A 7,424-nucleotide genomic window follows, 5' to 3' on the forward strand; every position below is an offset into this window, starting at 1 on the left:
TCATTTAAACTGGTGATAATATCAGAACAGGTGAAGGGTACCTGTGAATAGACTATTCATTTAAACTGGTGATAATATCAGAACAGGTGATGTACACTATTCATACAGGTGATGTACACTATTCATACAGGTGATGTACACTATTCATACAGGTGATGTACACTATTCATTTAAACTGGTGATAATATCAGAACAGGTGATGTACACTATTCATACAGGTGATGTACACTATTCATTTAAACTGGTGATAATATCAGAACAGGTGATGTACACTATTCATACAGGTGATGTACACTATTCATACAGGTGATGTACACTATTCATACAGGTGATGTACACTATTCATACAGGTGATGTACACTATTCATACAGGTGATGTACACTATTCATACAGGTGATGTACACTATTCATTTAAACTGGTGATAATATCAGAACAGGTGATGTACACTATTCATACAGGTGATGTACACTATTCATACAGGTGATGTACACTATTCATACAGGTGATGTACACTATTCATACAGGTGATGTACACTATTCATTTAAACTGGTGATAATATCAGAACAGGTGATGTACACTATTCATACAGGTGATGTACACTATTCATACAGGTGATGTACACTATTCATTTAAACTGGTGATAATATCTGAACAGGTGATGTACACTATTCATACAGGTGATGTACACTATTCATTTAAACTGGTGATAATATCAGAACAGGTGATGTACACTATTCATACAGGTGATGTACACTATTCATACAGGTGATGTACACTATTCATACAGGTGATGTACACTATTCATACAGGTGATGTACACTATTCATACAGGTGATGTACACTATTCATACAGGTGATGTACACTATTCATACAGGTATGTACACTATTCATACAGGTGATGTACACTATTCATACAGGTGATGGGTACCTGTGAATAGACTATTCATTTAAACTGGTGATAATATCAGAACAGGTGAAGGGTACCTGTGAATAGACTATTCATTTAAACTGGTGATAATATCAGTACAGGTGATGTACACTATTCATACAGGTGATGTACACTATTCATACAGGTGATGTACACTATTCATACAGGTGATGTACACTATTCATACAGGTGATGTACACTATTCATTTAAACTGGTGATAATATCAGAACAGGTGATGTACACTATTCATACAGGTGATGTACACTATTCATACAGGTGATGTACACTATTCATACAGGTGATGTACACTATTCATATAGGTGATGTACACTATTCATACAGGTGATGTACACTATTCATACAGGTGATGTACACTATTCATACAGGTGATGTACACTATTCATACAGGTGATGTACACTATTCATTTAAACTGGTGATAATATCAGAACAGGTGAAGGGTACCTGTGAATAGACTATTCATTTAAACTGGTGATAATATCAGAACAGGTGATGTACACTATTCATACAGGTGATGTACACTATTCATTTAAACTGGTGATAATATCAGAACAGGTGATGTACACTATTCATACAGGTGATGTACACTATTCATACAGGTGATGTACACTATTCATACAGGTGATGTACACTATTCATACAGGTGATGTACACTATTCATACAGGTGATGTACACTATTCATACAGGTGATGTACACTATTCATACAGGTATGTACACTATTCATACAGGTGATGTACACTATTCATACAGGTGATGGGTACCTGTGAATAGACTATTCATTTAAACTGGTGATAATATCAGAACAGGTGAAGGGTACCTGTGAATAGACTATTCATTTAAACTGGTGATAATATCAGTACAGGTGATGTACACTATTCATACAGGTGATGTACACTATTCATACAGGTGATGTACACTATTCATACAGGTGATGTACACTATTCATACAGGTGATGTACACTATTCATTTAAACTGGTGATAATATCAGAACAGGTGATGTACACTATTCATACAGGTGATGTACACTATTCATACAGGTGATGTACACTATTCATACAGGTGATGTACACTATTCATATAGGTGATGTACACTATTCATACAGGTGATGTACACTATTCATACAGGTGATGTACACTATTCATACAGGTGATGTACACTATTCATACAGGTGATGTACACTATTCATTTAAACTGGTGATAATATCAGAACAGGTGAAGGGTACCTGTGAATAGACTATTCATTTAAACTGGTGATAATATCAGAACAGGTGATGTACACTATTCATACAGGTGATGTACACTATTCATACAGGTGATGTACACTATTCATACAGGTGATGTACACTATTCATACAGGTGATGTACACTATTCATTTAAACTGGTGATAATATCAGAACAGGTGATGTACACTATTCATACAGGTGATGTACACTATTCATACAGGTGATGTACACTATTCATACAGGTGATGTACACTATTCATACAGGTGATGTACACTATTCATACAGGTGATGTTCACTATTCATACAGGTGATGTACACTATTCATTTAAACTGGTGATAATATCAGAACAGGTGATGTACACTATTCATACAGGTGATGTACACTATTCATACAGGTGATGTACACTATTCATACAGGTGATGTACACTATTCATACAGGTGATGTACACTATTCATACAGGTGATGTACACTATTCATTTAAACTGGTGATAATATCAGAACAGGTGATGTACACTATTCATACAGGTGATGTACACTATTCATACAGGTGATGTACACTATTCATACAGGTGATGTACACTATTCATACAGGTGATGTACACTATTCATTTAAACTGGTGATAATATCAGAACAGGTGATGTACACTATTCATACAGGTGATGTACACTATTCATACAGGTGATGTACACTATTCATTTAAACTGGTGATAATATCAGAACAGGTGATGTACACTATTCATACAGGTGATGTACACTATTCATTTAAACTGGTGATAATATCAGAACAGGTGATGTACACTATTCATACAGGTGATGTACACTATTCATACAGGTGATGTACACTATTCATACAGGTGATGTACACTATTCATACAGGTGATGTACACTATTCATACAGGTGATGTACACTATTCATACAGGTGATGTACACTATTCATACAGGTGATGTACACTATTCATACAGGTGATGTACACTATTCATACAGGTGATGTACACTATTCATACAGGTGATGTACACTATTCATACAGGTGATGTACACTATTCATTTAAACTGGTGATAATATCAGAACAGGTGATGTACACTATTCATACAGGTGATGTACACTATTCATACTGGTGATGTACACTATTCATTTAAACTGGTGATAATATCAGAACAGGTGATGTACACTATTCATACAGGTGATGTACACTATTCATACAGGTGATGTACACTATTCATACAGGTGATGTACACTATTCATACAGGTGAAGGGTACCTGTGAATAGACTATTCATTTAAACTGGTGATAATATCAGAACAGGTGATGTACACTATTCATACAGGTGATGTACACTATTCATACAGGTGATGTACACTATTCATACAGGTGATGTACACTATTCATACAGGTGATGTACACTATTCATACAGGTGATGTACACTATTCATACAGGTGATGTACACTATTCATACAGGTGATGTACACTATTCATTTAAACTGGTGATAATATCAGAACAGGTGATGTACACTATTCATACAGGTGATGTACACTATTCATACAGGTGATGTACACTATTCATTTAAACTGGTGATAATATCAGAACAGGTGATGTACACTATTCATACAGGTGATGTACACTATTCATTTAAACTGGTGATAATATCAGAACAGGTGATGTACACTATTCATACAGGTGATGTACACTATTCATACAGGTGATGTACACTATTCATACAGGTGATGTACACTATTCATACAGGTGAAGGGTACCTGTGAATAGACTATTCATTTAAACTGGTGATAATATCAGAACAGGTGAAGGGTACCTGTGAATAGACTATTCATTTAAACTGGTGATAATATCAGAACAGGTGATGTACACTATTCATACAGGTGATGTACACTATTCATACAGGTGATGTACACTATTCATACAGGTGATGTACACTATTCATTTAAACTGGTGATAATATCAGAACAGGTGATGTACACTATTCATACAGGTGATGTACACTATTCATTTAAACTGGTGATAATATCAGAACAGGTGATGTACACTATTCATACAGGTGATGTACACTATTCATACAGGTGATGTACACTATTCATACAGGTGATGTACACTATTCATACAGGTGATGTACACTATTCATACAGGTGATGTACACTATTCATACAGGTGATGTACACTATTCATTTAAACTGGTGATAATATCAGAACAGGTGATGTACACTATTCATACAGGTGATGTACACTATTCATACAGGTGATGTACACTATTCATACAGGTGATGTACACTATTCATACAGGTGATGTACACTATTCATTTAAACTGGTGATAATATCAGAACAGGTGATGTACACTATTCATACAGGTGATGTACACTATTCATACAGGTGATGTACACTATTCATACAGGTGATGTACACTATTCATACAGGTGATGTACACTATTCATACAGGTGATGTACACTATTCATACAGGTGATGTACACTATTCATACAGGTGATGTACACTATTCATTTAAACTGGTGATAATATCAGAACAGGTGATGTACACTATTCATACAGGTGATGTACACTATTCATACAGGTGATGTACACTATTCATACAGGTGATGTACACTATTCATACAGGTGATGTACACTATTCATACAGGTGATGTACACTATTCATACAGGTGATGTACACTATTCATACAGGTGATGTACACTATTCATACAGGTGATGTACACTATTCATACAGGTGATGTACACTATTCATACAGGTGATGTACACTATTCATTTAAACTGGTGATAATATCAGAACAGGTGATGTACACTATTCATACAGGTGATGTACACTATTCATACAGGTGATGTACACTATTCATACAGGTGATGTACACTATTCATTTAAACTGGTGATAATATCAGAACAGGTGATGTACACTATTCATACAGGTGATGTACACTATTCATACAGGTGATGTACACTATTCATTTAAACTGGTGATAATATCAGAACAGGTGATGTACACTATTCATACAGGTGATGTACACTATTCATACAGGTGATGTACACTATTCATACAGGTGATGTACACTATTCATTTAAACTGGTGATAATATCAGAACAGGTGATGTACACTATTCATACAGGTGATGTACACTATTCATTTAAACTGGTGATAATATCAGAACAGGTGATGTACACTATTCATACAGGTGATGTACACTATTCATACAGGTGATGTACACTATTCATACAGGTGATGTACACTATTCATACAGGTGATGTACACTATTCATACAGGTGATGTACACTATTCATACAGGTGATGTACACTATTCATTTAAACTGGTGATAATATCAGAACAGGTGATGTACACTATTCATACAGGTGATGTACACTATTCATACAGGTGATGTACACTATTCATACAGGTGATGTACACTATTCATACAGGTGATGTACACTATTCATTTAAACTGGTGATAATATCAGAACAGGTGATGTACACTATTCATACAGGTGATGTACACTATTCATACAGGTGATGTACACTATTCATACAGGTGATGTACACTATTCATACAGGTGATGTACACTATTCATACAGGTGATGTACACTATTCATACAGGTGATGTACACTATTCATACAGGTGATGTACACTATTCATACAGGTGATGTACACTATTCATACAGGTGATGTACACTATTCATTTAAACTGGTGATAATATCAGAACAGGTGATGTACACTATTCATACAGGTGATGTACACTATTCATACAGGTGATGTACACTATTCATACAGGTGATGTACACTATTCATACAGGTGATGTACACTATTCATTTAAACTGGTGATAATATCAGAACAGGTGATGTACACTATTCATACAGGTGATGTACACTATTCATACAGGTGATGTACACTATTCATACAGGTGATGTACACTATTCATTTAAACTGGTGATAATATCAGAACAGGTGATGTACACTATTCATACAGGTCATGTACACTATTCATACAGGTGATGTACACTATTCATTTAAACTGTTGATAATATCAGAACAGGTGATGTACACTATTCATACAGGTGATGTACACTATTCATTTAAACTGGTGATAATATCAGAACAGGTGATGTACACTATTCATACAGGTGATGTACACTATTCATACAGGTGATGTACACTATTCATACAGGTGATGTACACTATTCATACAGGTGATGTACACTATTCATACAGGTGATGTACACTATTCATACAGGTGATGTACACTATTCATACAGGTGATGTACACTATTCATTTAAACTGGTGATAATATCAGAACAGGTGATGTACACTATTCATACAGGTGATGTACACTATTCATACAGGTGATGTACACTATTCATACAGGTGATGTACACTATTCATACAGGTGATGTACACTATTCATACAGGTGATGTACACTATTCATACAGGTGATGTACACTATTCATTTAAACTGGTGATAATATCAGAACAGGTGATGTACACTATTCATACAGGTGATGTACACTATTCATACAGGTGATGTACACTATTCATACAGGTGATGTACACTATTCATACAGGTGATGTACACTATTCATACAGGTGATGTACACTATTCATACAGGTGATGTACACTATTCATACAGGTGATGTACACTATTCATACAGGTGATGTACACTATTCATACAGGTGATGTACACTATTCATACAGGTGATGTACACTATTCATTTAAACTGGTGATAATATCAGAACAGGTGATGTACACTATTCATACAGGTGATGTACACTATTCATACAGGTGATGTACACTATTCATACAGGTGATGTACACTATTCATTTAAACTGGTGATAATATCAGAACAGGTGATGTACACTATTCATACAGGTGATGTACACTATTCATACAGGTGATGTACACTATTCATTTAAACTGGTGATAATATCTGAACAGGTGATGTACACTATTCATACAGGTGATGTACACTATTCATTTAAACTGGTGATAATATCAGAACAGGTGATGTACACTATTCATACAGGTGATGTACACTATTCATACAGGTATGTACACTATTCATACAGGTGATGTACACTATTCATACAGGTGATGGGTACCTGTGAATAGACTATTCATTTAAACTGGTGATAATATCAGAACAGGTGATGTACACTATTCATACAGGTGATGTACACTATTCATACAGGTGATGTACACTATTCATACAGGTGAT

The sequence above is a fragment of the Salvelinus alpinus genome, chromosome 24, assembly GCF_045679555.1.
Source record: "Salvelinus alpinus chromosome 24, SLU_Salpinus.1, whole genome shotgun sequence".
NCBI lineage: Eukaryota > Metazoa > Chordata > Actinopteri > Salmoniformes > Salmonidae > Salvelinus > Salvelinus alpinus.